The sequence below is a fragment of the Electrophorus electricus genome, chromosome 4 (assembly GCF_041902795.1).
Source record: "Electrophorus electricus isolate QZ-2024a chromosome 4, ASM4190279v1, whole genome shotgun sequence".
NCBI lineage: Eukaryota > Metazoa > Chordata > Actinopteri > Gymnotiformes > Gymnotidae > Electrophorus > Electrophorus electricus.
The window spans coordinates 26,696,669-26,710,496 of NC_137500.1; the positions used below are offsets into that span (position 1 = coordinate 26,696,669).

At 42.2% G+C, this 13,828-nt stretch overlaps 1 protein-coding gene across 2 annotated transcripts in view; it reads left to right on the forward strand.

Moving 5' to 3' along the window:
• The first annotated feature begins 696 nt into the window (after nucleotides 1–696).
• enox2 (ecto-NOX disulfide-thiol exchanger 2) overlaps nucleotides 697–13,828 on the forward strand; it is a 154,994-nt gene continuing 141,862 nt past the window's right edge. The window contains exon 1 of one of the 2 annotated variants that reach the window (XM_035536030.2): nucleotides 697–778. The gene's annotated coding sequence lies outside the window, so the exon portion shown is untranslated. Of the gene's footprint in view, nucleotides 779–842; nucleotides 1,055–13,828 lie in introns of those variants that run through there. The other variant, XM_035536031.2, reaches the window with a different exon arrangement.

Here is a 13,828-nt window from a genome sequence, read left to right on the forward strand (position 1 = left end):
GCTTGGCAACCAGGAAACAAAGGAAGCGATGAGTTCTACCTTGATCTATGCACGCAGATTCATAAAGCGGTGGATTTACCCCCATACGCCAATGCCATCATTGTGATTTAAAGTCTCACTTAATTTGGCAGTTTATTTTTACAGTCGCACACAGTGTGGACATCATAGCAGCTGGCTTGTCATGGCACTGTAGCTTTTGTTTCTTACTTCCTTTTGCCCATACAGTGACAGCATGTCCTTGGGTTTAGCGCTTCATCTAACTCCAGACAGCCTTCACCTCCCACTCTCTGCGCTCCCAGAGCACTCTCCCTCATGAGATAGCATTATGACAAGGCGAATAAAAACTTCATTAAGCCTTTGGCTTTATTGGTTGATGTGTCTTTAGCAGATATTTTTGTGTTTATTTTACAGCTTTAGGTGAGCTCGTCAGAATCTCGAGCAAAAATACCAGTTACTTTTTTTTTTTTTTTTGCATTTTTTGAGACACTACGGGAGTTAAATTTTTTTTAAATGCTGTCCTTGTTATCATCCTACAACCACCTATAGCGTGAGCATGTATATGTATGGAAGTGATAATACATTATCTAGGCTTTAATGTCCGGTATGTTTCGAAGGTCCCTGTAGGTGTCGCTACACGCTATTCCGCGGGAACCGACGGCACGTCGTCCTCCAGGTTCCCAGAATGCTCGGTGTTTACATCTCCGTTGACAGCGCCGTTGCCCGTCAGCGGCTGCCTAGTAACCAAGCGGACGGCGTTCCGATGTTGACAAAGTGAGCGGTAAGTACTCCGGTATGTGACAGCGGGCTGCGGGATATTCCAGCACGTATTACCAATAATAGGCACAGACAATAACACAGTTAAAGAGAATTAAATGACGTCTAAACAGAGTGAAGATTGATAATGAGATGTCTCCTCGTTAGCATGCTAGGTTAGATTAGCTCGCTAGCTAACTTGCTAACTATATTAAGTTTATGGTGGCGGTCTCTGTGGGCTAGCTTCTTATAGCTTTGCGATTTCGCTATCTTTGCTTGGTTTGGAATCGTGTCATTCCAGGTAATGTCTTGTTCGACTTTCCTTGCATTAGTGGCCAGAATTATAACCTAATGCATGTTTAGCTAGTTGAACATTTCCCATTCTCTAGCCAGTTTTTAGAAGCTGAACTTTCTGTGGTTTGTGTAAACATGCTAACCTGGTTACACGGCGTGCTTGGAATCGCGTGGGATTTCGACCACAAGTGTTTCTGTGAGTCGCGGTCACGTTCATCTTCTTGTTTAAAGTTACCTTCGCTTGTTTTTACACTCATTTGCTGTGCATTACAACCGAGACTTCCGCATATATTTGGAAACGCCATTGACCTGCAGAAAGGCAAAGTTAAACAACCATTATAATGGAAATGGTGAGGAATCTTAAGGCAGATAATATTGACGTTATGAAGCTAGTAGCGTAAGCTTCGTGGCTGAGGCGACAGCCCCGCAGTCAGTGAGTCGCGCCTACTGCACCGACGCTGTACTAAGCATCATTAGAGCTTCTCGTTCTTATCGGCAGACTGCTCCTTAAATATTATCCGCTTCAAAGTGTTCTTAAAAACGCTTAAACTGCGTCAGATACAATACTGCCGTTCTTGCAAAGTAAATTATACATTTCAATGATTTGTAAATAAGGTAACATAACGGAAGTATAAATATTTATATTTTCAGATGTCACTGGTTTTCTCTTCATGAATGGCAAGTCATCAGTAAGTTGCATGATTGCTGTGTTTACGCCACCAAAGTGGAATAAACTTAAAATTTTGCATTTTGCAAAACCATATTTCTGTATGGTGAATCATATATACACAGAGGTGCGTCGTCTGAAAACATAAACAAACAAACAGCCACCTTGAAGAGAGATATACTTTGTTGACTCACATGCACAGGTTCTATTTTAGCCTTTCTTCCTTCATTTTGACATGGGAGCCCTGGAGAAAAGGCAGTTTATTGCCATCCCTCTGCTCTTTTCCCCAAATACAATCGTTCTTCTCTGGCCTCGAGGGGAACTACCAGAGCTGCTGCTTTTTGTGTGTGTGTTGAACTCAAAAACAACTAAATTCAACACTAGCGTACCTGCAGGCAGTGCGGTGCCTGAAAACTAGGCTTATGGCTCATGCCGGTAAACATACGGAAGGATTTTTCCTGCTGGGCAAGAACAGAGTTTGATAGACTTTAACCGAAATTCATCACAGTATGAATTGGGAATTTCTTTTTTAGGTGTCCTGTTAATCTTGATCTTCAGTTATCTTGCCGTGCACCTCTGTAGGCTCCTTCTGTGTTCCCTTCTCTCGTTGGATTTTGCAGTCAAATGCGTGCCCAGTATTTTTAGAGCACCGGGTGTGTAGAGAGTGATGCAGCATGCGAGAGTGTCAGCACTCTGCAAACACTAGACCCGCGACAGTCTGCCTGAAAAGTTTTGTGTCCTAGCAACACATGAGGAGAGCTCGAGTGCTTGCTGTTGCAACACTCAGCTGCAAAATAATGAACAGCAGTTTACATGCAGCTTGACCAAGAGCCGATCCCTTAACCACGGCGATCAGACAGGGCTTGCGCATGCCATGAAGTAGATGATTGCTCAAGTTGGTGGAATGTTGGATTGGTCTTTCCAGAATTCAGTGAAAATGTACTAACAGTTCTGTAATGCAGTTTTTTTTTCCCCCACATCAATGAAAGAATTATCTCTGCTATTCTTTTTAAAGACTGCTCTTTCTTTTTGCTTAGAGTGTTTTTCTTTTCTTATTTAGGTTTTTTTTGCTTTATTTTTCTGTTGGTTTATTTCTAAGGTGGAGGCAGGTTTGTGTGAAATGATTGAATGTGTCAGACATTAGGAGATGCCGTGTCTTTTTAGGTTTTTAGCATGTTTTAGAAGGTATCTAAAAAAAAGTACTAATTGGCAAAATGGCTTAACTTTGCTAGGGAGCATAAAGATTGGACTCTGGAGCAATGGAAGAAGGTCATGTGGTCTGATGAGTCCAGATTTACCTTGTTCCAGAGTGATGGGCTCATCAGGGTAAGAAGAGAGGCGGCTGAAGTGATGCACCTCATCATGCCTAGTGCCTACCGTACAAGCCTGTGGGGACAGTGCTATGATCTGGGGTTGCTGCAGTTGGTCAGGTATAGGTTCAGCAACGTTATGTGCCCAAAGAATGAGGTCAGCTGACTACCTGAATATACTGAATGCTCAGATTATTCCATCAATGGATTTTTTCTTCCTTGATGGCACAGGCATATTCCAAGATGACAATGCCAGGATTCATCAGGCTCAAATTGTGAAAGAGTGGCTCAGGGAGCATGAGACATCATTTTTACACATGGATTGGCCACCACAGAGTCCAGACCTGAACTCCATTGAGAATCTTTGGGATGTGCTGGAGAAGATTTTGCGCAGTGGTCCAAATCTCCCATCATCAATACAATATCTTGGGGAAAAATTTATGCAACTCTGGACAGAAATAAATGTTGTGACATTGCAGACACTTGTGGAAACGATGCCACAGCGAATGCCGTAATCAAAGCTAAAGCCTAGAGTGTGTGACATTTTTTTTGACCAGGCTCTGTGTGTGTGTGTGTGTGTGTGTGTGTGTGTGTGTATATATATATATATATATATATATATATATATATATATATATATAAAATCTATAATATTTTTTGGCCTGTATTTGCATGTGCGTTATATGTCTACTCTACATGTTCTCCTCATTAACTATTCTCTGATTCATGTGAAGCTTTAAAAGCCCATTTCACGTTGCCTCACCGTTGAGAGCTTCATCAAACTTGCTCTGAAATATTTATTGCAGAATGGGGCTCGTTATGTCTGAAGCTACCTGCTGCAGCCTGGATCGTCTTGAGTCTCCTCTAGCCCTTAGTCTCCTTTGGGGTGTCATACCACTGTAGCATCTCAGATCGGCTCTTCTGCTATTTTAACATATTATTCATTTGTTTAGTCTAACCCTTGCACAAGGTGGTTTTATAATGTTAATAACGGCAGGTTATCTAATTTCAGCCCTGGTGAAGCGTGTTTCTAACATGACTAATCTAGCTCATAAGTGGACACAGTGTGGTTACGCACCTAGACACCCATTAAAGGTGTGTTTCTTTTTCTGAAGTTACCAGTGGCAAGTACAAATAGGAGCTAATTCATATAATGCGAATCACCAGGTGATAATAGGTGTGCTTTTTTTGCCTCTCCTGCTATGGAAGCATCTGTCATATAAATGTCTTCTTTAAGCTGTTAGGGCTGTCAGGGACACAGTGCCCCATGTCTGACAAAATAAGTAAGTGGACGGTGTCTCAGCGTTTCTTGTTTTTGCGCTTTGTCTCTGGAAGGTTGCATTTGAAATGAAAATGGTTTTATAGTGCACCTTTTATCAAAGGCTGCATGCTTCCATATTGAAAGGAATGTAGCTACATGTCTTTTTTTCTTTTTCTTTTTGTAGTGCTGACATTTTAGAGGTCTGTTGAGTTTTTTTTTTTGTTTTTTTTTTAAAGATCTGCTGCGTGTGTGTGTGTGTGTGTGTGTGTGTGTGGTTGCAACACTGGGCTGTGCATCATAAAGTTCAATTAAAGGTTTGAGACAAAGACTTAATGGACAGATGACGAGGGCTAATCTATACCTGAATGATGGAAGTAGGGCAGTGTTGGGAAAGGACAGACCATGAACCAAAGTGTGTGTGGAGCACGGGGGGTTGGAGCGCTCTGTCCGGCACTTATTGATAATGTGAGTGCTGGTGGAAGCAACAGACATACCGCTGAACATACAGTTACAGTAACAGAGTTTTTCAATGCCAATAAATAAATAAATGTAATGTCTGACCAGGACCTGCTGATCTGAACTCTGAAAACTCATTTCGCCTACTGAAGACAAGATTGAAGGCAAAAGTACTCAAAAAAAAAGCTGGAACTGAAAAAGGTCGCATTGTAGGCCTTTTAAATTAATAACAGCAGTGAAAAATGGTTGTCTGTTTACGTCTGTGGGCTGCATACTTTTGCAGTCCTCAGTTGCAAATGAAGTACTGAATATCATTTCAAAATGTAAGTTTATTTGTCTGTTTGCTATTGGTACATTTGAATTGAGGATATGTATAATATACACTGTGGGTCCTGTAAGATGCATCCGAGACTGATATGAATACCTTGAAATTAGCCTCGATATCTTGAGCGTTGACCTCAGTCATAGCTGCTGCTTCATTGTAAATCAGCATTCTAGTGGAACAACACAACAACAAAAATTGTCACCATCCGAAACTTACAAGCTTCCTTTTATGTGGTTTGTTTTTGTTAAACTGGTCTGGGATGTATGTTTGCTTAGCTTGTGTACTATGCAAAAGCTCAACTGCAGTAGCTACAGTAACCAGCATCCCCAAAGATTTGGCCCAGGGCTTTAACTGTGAGTAGGTTTAGATACTAGCCACACTCAGAATGTAATTCAGATGGAGGGAATGAGTGGTGGGTAAAAAAAAATGTAGCCTGAATGGTCTCTGGAAATCCATTAGCCTTTGTTCCTGTCACACATGCTTATTTGTAAATGTGTCTTTTAGAATGCTGTTGCCGGGCGTCTCCAGGTGGCTCATGCGTTCTGAGCACGTGGCTCCCTCGTCTTCCTCTTTTATGTTCAGAGCATACAAATAGAAACAGACCTTTCACTTTTGACATCGCACTGATAAGGTAATCAATGAACCGTGGTTCATTGTTGAGGGAAAGGTGTGTGTGTGTGTGTGTGTGTGTTTGTGTGCACACGCGTGCGAGTGCGCGCGTCTGCACACGTTAAATATTAAAAGCTTCCTATTTGTTTTAAATATGCTATACAGCCTTGGTTTTTCGAAAGAGCTCTCACTTTTATAAATGATATTTCTGACAGAGACATGTTATTTCAAAAGCGAGGACAACTCTACCAGCTAGGGCTGATTGTTGCTTGTATTTCTGTTCAGTGTTGCATTTCGCAGCGTCACTCAAACGTGACAAAATGACGAAACCATGAAATCGCCTTGATAAGCCTCAGGTTTACACGTTCCCCATCTTAAGGCAAGTATCGGTAAACTGTTTAGAAACAGACATAACTCATAAAAAGCTTTTTATTTATTTGTTTGCTTGTTTGTTCATTACTGAGTTGTCAGTAGCAATTGGCAACATGATATAGTCACGTCCGTAGGTGTCCGTGTAAGAAAAGATTGAAGTAGATGGATTCTCTGACACTGAAGAGACGTGGAGTGACATGTGGACCTAGAACTCCACACAGAACCATGGCAAGATCATTTACCATTCTGTGGTATCAGCCACATGTACAGGAATGTTCCCAAACACCTAAGAGCTCCGCTCACATAACACGCACACAAATGCCTGAAAGATAACTGAAAGAGTTTGACATACTCAGCGTAAGATACCTTAGCAGTGTGTGTGCCATCTGACAGAAATCTGTGGGGCCATTACACATGTAGACAATGCAAAGTCATTTGTTCATCGCTATGTCTGTGGATGGTAGGTTCTTTGGTAATAGGACCTCAGGGAGGTCACGTGGCTCAGTGAGTTATTACGTCTTTTATATTGCACGTGAACTGTGAGGTCTCGCAGGTGCTAAACCCTGACTGAACCTAGGCCTACATTTACAATTTATGTCTTCATACACATGAACCCAACATAGCATGAGAACTGTGAACTAACAACCGCTTTAGGATAATGAGGTTGAATATTGGTGAATATTTGTTGAATCACACACTGCATTCACTCCAGTGAACATTTATTGTAAACATTGAACAAAGGTTTTTGTAGCTTCAAAATCATAAAGGACATAACAGATGTCTTTATAAAACAAAGTGCAAAAGGCAAAATCGGTTTTCAGTGACTCATTTCTTCTCATATTCATCAGAACCAATGGTGTCTTACTGGTTAACTGGTTTGTGGATCTGAGACTGGGCCAAACATGACAAGTGTGCATTCTCCAGATGTTTCCCCAACAGGCCTGTCCGTGAGCTCGGCTAGCCAGCTCTTAATCTTCAGCTCAAAAGCGATGCCCTCCTTCTACTGACAGACGGGCTACAAAGGTGGCTGCCTGACTCATTTTTCTGTGAGGTATCGATGTGCAATCAAGGTTTCCTAGCGAGATCCTGGTAGGTCCCTCGCACTGGCCGCAGTTTATCGATTTGTCCCAGCTTGGATTATTATTGTGCTGCTTTTTTTATTCAGGGCACTAGAATAACGGTGCATTCGGAAATAAGTCTGAACCCAACGAAATTGACTTTAGCTTAATTAAATAATAAAGTAAAAGCCAAGACTAGTAAAATAGTATAACAGTGGGGCAGTGGTTCAGGTAGTGGACTAGTAATCAGAAGGTTGCCAGTTCAAGTCCCACCACTGCCAAGTTGCCACTGTTGGGCCCCTGAGCAAGACCCTTAACACTCAATTACTCAAGATGTATTCAGTAATTATTGTATTGCTTTGGATAAAATGCCATAAATGTAAAATGTGGAGCAAACTAACATCGGGGTGACTAAGGTTTCTTAGTGATAGGTATGTCATGATGACACATATCTAATAAGTTATAAGCTTGTCTGATCATTTGGCTAATACCTATGTATTCAGCATTGGTGTGATCTTTAGATGCATCCTGTACAGCTGAAGGTGGGATATGATGTATTAATTGCAGGCATATCCCATATCTTAGATAGCGCACATCATACCATACTGGATTATCTGAAGAAATTGGGGTCTGATATTTTGGTGGGAAAATATTATTCCTCTGGCTTTTTGGATTCTCTTTCACCGAATACACTGGAAGTATTGAATCTATGGTGCTGGAAAAAGACCTTAACAGAACACCGTATCACAGCAGGCTGTCTGGTTTATTGTAAAGTGAGCTATACAAGAAGTGTATAGCTGTATTGCAGGATCAGACTGGGTTTAAAGTGGATGAACATTAAACTGTTATTATGACAATAAGATTGTAGTGCAGATTTCCATTCCAATATCTTTGTATTTATCCACGTTCTAAAAAGCATCGCATCCTTTTGCTTCTTACAATCTTCTTGTAACTTCTCCGCGTTCTTCTGGGCTAAGCAGCTATTTTTGAGCATGCTTGTGCTTCTGTGATTCTGGCAGCCCGCGCCCACACCAGCAGTCTTATTTTTTTTTTTACTGTATCTCACGTCTCAGACAGAACGAAGGTGCTGAACCTGACCTCGGGAGAGTGCTGGCAGCTGCCAGGGGCTGTGTTCACTTGCTTGGCGGAGGCCATTACAGCACTGATGCAAAGACCCCATTAATTTCCCTGCTTGGCCCGTGTTTCATCACAAGCCTTTGTTGACCCTCAAGGACAGTGGAGAAATGGGGGGAAAAACATTTTTTTAAAAAGATGTAGATGGGGAAGATGCTACCTACGGCAATCCATAGGGTTGTTTTGTATTCTCCACCTGTCTGCCAGCATAGCCTGCTGTATGTGCTCTGTGTAAAAACAACAGGCCCACTGTAAACATGGGGGGTGTTCTCGGGTGCGATTCTTTGCTACGAGCAGTCTCATCAACAGGCCCATCAACTTCACCGTAATCAGTAGCATCTGGGGTGTCGTTTTTGCCCATCCAGTCTGTATTTCTTAAGAACGGTAGAGCCTAATAATGGCTTCCAGCCGTCTGTGTGTAATAATTCTCAGCACTGGCTCACAGGAAGAGGGGCGGAGTAGCGCCTCCTGTCATTTTTGTCGTGAGCTCCGCGGTATAATTGGCCTCCCGCTGCTCATGGCAGAGGTAGCCGGGCTGTGCAGTGGAGCCGCACTCCACCAGTCCCCGTTGTCCTGCATCTCTGAAGCTGAGTGACAGCCAGCTCGCTGCACAGGTGAGCCTGAGACTTTGGATCGGTCCTGGTTCCCCGAGCCGTTTAAACTCTATTTCATGTGCCTGCTCATGTCATCTCTTCTTCGTGACTTTGTTCTCTCACACCACTCACATTCTTCGTATTGTCTAATTTCACACAGATTGAAATAATAAGCTTTACTGGCATGGCTAGGCAATCACCATAATGCCATCTGAGGTTGCCGAGGTCTCTGCATACAATCAGGCAGATTTGCTTGTCATGGCTTTGTTAAGGAATATTTATATGCAGATGAAGACATTTAGCTGGCATTAAATCATAACTACACATTTATCCGGGGTGGGGTGGGGGGGTTCAAATTGCACAATTTTGCTTCCATAAAGATGCTGGGATCCACCTCCCCTTAAACTTTTAACCATTTAACTATTTTGCACCTTTCTCTCTACTCAGGGAAGGGGAGGAGGTGAGAGAATGACAGGGCAGCAGTTCCCCAGAGTCTTTTAAATATAGCAGTGTTCAAAGCCTCATCCTCAAACAGCCAGAAGCAAAAGTTCAGACAGACAGATGTAATGTGTGGGTGCCTTTGCTTCTTTTCGCCAATGTCAGTGTGTCATTAGAAATGCTAGTTTCGGCCTAGATCTGTCCATTCTGCTAGCTGAACTGTCTCACATAGTTTTGGGGGGGAGTGTTTTTCTAAGTTCTGTGGGCCTGCACATGACGTGCTCACAGGAACTTGGTCTCCAGTCTCTTACTTGGTTTGCATATTTTTAACAACTTATAATTAGAAATTGGACTCGTTATGTCTCATCTGGAGTAGGCAATGTATGCTTTTTTGTCCATACACAAAAGATTATTCATAAAAAGCTTTTAAAGATATATCTAACCTAAAATACTACTGTAAGTTTTTGACCACATGCTCTATGTTGTGGTAATGGTGATCTAGTAAACAGTGTGAGTAGGCCCAGTTGTTCCAGTCAATTCAGTTTTGGATCTGACTTAGTCACCTTGGTGTTTGCTCCAGAATTCCCTTCGAATGCAACATCAGCCAATCGAGGAGAATTCAGAGAATCTCAGAAGAAAAGACTGAAAATGGCCAAGAAGAACATTTCCAAAGGAGCCCATCTGTCTGCAATTTGCTAAATAGTTTGCAAAAATCAAGTTAATGAGAAGAAAAACAACCCAGTTGTTACTTTCCCACAACGTATACGAAGATCACTGCAAACGTCAGATGTTTTGGAAAGCCCTAGGGCGACCGCTGATCTGTAGGTTACTCACGTGCTCTTTAACGTGGAGCGATGGCAAGGCGAATACACATGCTGGAAGAGCGAGATTTATTAAGGGCAAATCCAGAATCAGAGTCATTAGAACAGTCCAGGGCCAGTTTACCAACACGGAAAGACCTGAGAATTCATGTTAAACTAAACAAAAGTACACGAAGACAAATTGGATGCAGGATAAAAGAAACAGGCTACAAGAAATGAAAACTAGGAATTACTCACAGTGGAGAGTATTACATGCACTGAGGTTAGGATTAACAAACGCAAGCTAGAGTTACAATGACCAGCAAAAACACAGGCAAAATGGCAGGGTTTACATACATGAGCTAATAAGAGTTAAAAAGACATAGGAGCAACTCATGAGAACAGTGAAATGCAAAACAAGGACTGGAACGGGAATGGAGAAAATGAAACGACAACATGAGACAAGGAAACCATGGAGACAGGGAAACCACGGAAACAGGGATGCTAGGAGGGTGGCCAGTCCTGACACACTCGATAACTTCTGTGTTCATGAGTCTACAATAAAGAAACAAAAATTCTGACTAAGCCTGGGCCACCTGGATATTCTCTAACACAAGTGGAGCCAGACACAGCCAGAACTGTGGAGCACTGGTATGGAGTGTGGTGCAGTTGTGCACTAGTATGGAGTGTGGTGCAGTTGTGCATTGGTATGGAGTGTGGTGGAGTTGTGCATTGGTATGGAGTGTGGTGGAGTTGTGTACTGGTGTGGAGATGTGTACTGGTGTGGAGCACGGTGGAGTTGTGTACTGGTGTGGAGCATGGTGGAATTGTGCTGCTCATTTGGAAATTATTAAATTATATTATTAAAGTATTTCAACATTCTAAAACTAGCTATATTTTCAAATTCATTTTCAATTCTAATGTTTCATATTTTAGAATAGATAAGTCAGGGCGCTGATGTTATTTAAATACCATGGAATGATTTGATACAGGCCATTTAAGTAAGACCAAAACTATACGTACTGAAAATCTATGGCTCATTGTAAATGAATGGGCCTGAATGCCCCCAGCCTGCTGCACAAGACTGAGCAGCAGCTGCACAGAGCATTTGGTAAATAATTGCTGCCTATTTGTTACAGAATGGAAACACTAGGTGCAGGTGCTCGAGCAGAATGGACTTTTATTGACAGAGCAGGCGGACAAATCTGAAGGGCAATCCAAAAAACCGGCATCAACCAGGCAGAGATCAAACTACGGCGACTGGGCTTCCACAGGCTAGACAAAGACCCGGGATCGGCAAACCCAGTCACAGGCTTGCAAAGACAAGAGGACAGGCAGAGGAATCACGGCTCAGTAACTCGGAGTGGAACACGGGAGACTTCACAGAGAGCTGGGGGAGCAGAGCTGCATACGTGTAAAGGATAATGAGTGAAGACGGGGGCGGAGTTGTTGGTTAGAAGGTTGGCCTGTCAGAGCACCCATATGAGGCTGGGGGCGAGACAAAGTTCATCAGTGACCTTGTTCTTTTGAAGAGAATTTGGAGTGTTCCCCTGGGTAAATAGGACTGCGTTTATTATTATGACTTAGTAGGAGGAGGTATTCCTGCAGAGATCGAGTTCACTTCAAAGGGCTTCTCCAACGTTTTCTCCCAACCGTCAGCCATGGGAATTGGTTGTTGTTGAGCTGTAGTGGCTTGGCCAGTCCATCTCACACTCGTCTGGCCCTTTTCTTTAGCAGAATGGAGAGCGAGGAGCTCATTTGATCTCTTGGCCAGAATCCAACACCAGTTAGCAAGTCAGGTTCAGGGTGCCCAGGGGGTTGTGCCAAACACAGAGTGAAAACCGTTCTTTCTAGGTCCATTTAAACACCACTGTCACCACTCAACATTCTCTTGACATTAAAACTTTTTCACTGTGTGACCTGTACTGTTTGGACACGTAATAATTATCTGTGGGGACAAAAAGTTGAGACATTAAAAAAGTTGTGGTGCTTTTAACAGCATGTTGGTGTCAAAATGACTAAACATATATTTGTATTTATGGATTCGTTAAATTATTGTACTGCAAATTAATTATTTCTTCATTTTTTTGCTGGTGTGACTGTTGACTGTATTTATCAGTTAGGTTTAGGTCCATCTTTATTACTGTTGCTTGCTTAGTTAATCCAGATTCACATTTGATTTACAGGTAAAGATAGCCAATTGTAGTGAATATCAGCAGTTAGGGTCCTGGGACACTAGACAGGATTTTATGTGCCTGTATGAATATTGTCACTTTTCCTTTTAGTAACGATCATTAACTTTGTGATCATTTACGTCACCACTTTGGTCTGAAATTACTGTTAGAAGGACACAGGAAGAAGAAAAGTCAACAACGGAGAGCAACTGAAAGGGTAGAAACAACTATTGGCTATCAGGTGCTTTTCTTTTGGAATTCATATCCGTGATGTTTATGAAAGACACTTTCGATTAAAACTCATTCCCACAGCTGCCGAGAGAACATCCATGTTACATACATTTCTCTCCAAAACAATTTGTCAGGCTTTTCCCTGTCTGCAAACCACATGCTGCTGGTTGGACAACTCTAGTTCTCATTTGAGTTTTGCTTGAAAGTGACTCAGAGCAGTTTCCTGCTCATTTACGGCTTATGCTTACATTATATTACTTTAACAATGAATCTTTTCCTTATGTGCCCTCCAAAAAAAGTACTTTGAATTTGTAATTACTTTGCATTATTTAAGTTGGGTACACATGTCTTGTCAGTTCCTTTGTCAGGACATTTTGGGCAGTATTCACACTGCTCATTGTAGGTTTATCACATAGCCTGGCTCTGTTTCCAACATGATATTTCTCACCTGTCGTGGTTTTCTGGCCACCTGGTATGATTGAATTATCCAAATGATATATCTGGGGCAGAGGTTTCCATTTATTAAAGATATTTGATGGTAATATCCTTCAGTTTGATTAATCACTCTTAAAATACATGTTGTAATAAATGTTTGCAGAATCTGTATTCTGGCTTTGCCTCTGCCCTTGTTAGCAGGCATTCATCTACAACATAAAGCTCGTGGAGAAAGTTGCTAGTCGGCTTTTGTTTGCAGAAGTTTGCAAACGGGCCAATTTACCCCTCCCTCTGATCAATGGACCGTCCAACATCCCACACTTATAAACACTGCATATATCTCACAGACAATAAATCAGCAGGGTGGGTAAGTCACCAGAGAAATCAGCCTACTGCATTGCTGATGAATTCCGAAGGCGACGGCATAAAGGAATAATAATGACAAAAAAGCTTATTTCCTCAAACAGGCCTACACTTGCCAGATGCACGACGCTTGATCCGGATTAAGACCCCAGCAGTGGGCACAGAGCGGACCAAGAATAGCACAGCCCTGATTGTATCAATAAGCCCCCATTAGAAAGAGCTCGAAGGACAGCGTTTCTTTTTTTTAACTGCTCAAGGATAAAATCTCTCCGTTGTGAGATGCAGAAGGAAGTGACTGGCCTCAGGAACCCAAACAGCTGCTCCGCTCAGTCCCTTGCGGGAGATGTGTATCGGCAGATCTTTACTTGTAGCGAATCCTGTTTCTGATCATCAATATTGGTCCAGTGAAAAGTGGAAGAAGTTGGAAAAAAATGAAAGGAAATCATAGCTTGCCGTTGCTGGTGTTATGTTGGAAAGTCCCAGGTGAGGAGAAACAAGGGAAGGTGACAACACTACACAAACCTGACAGCACTACATATTTGACATAATACTAAA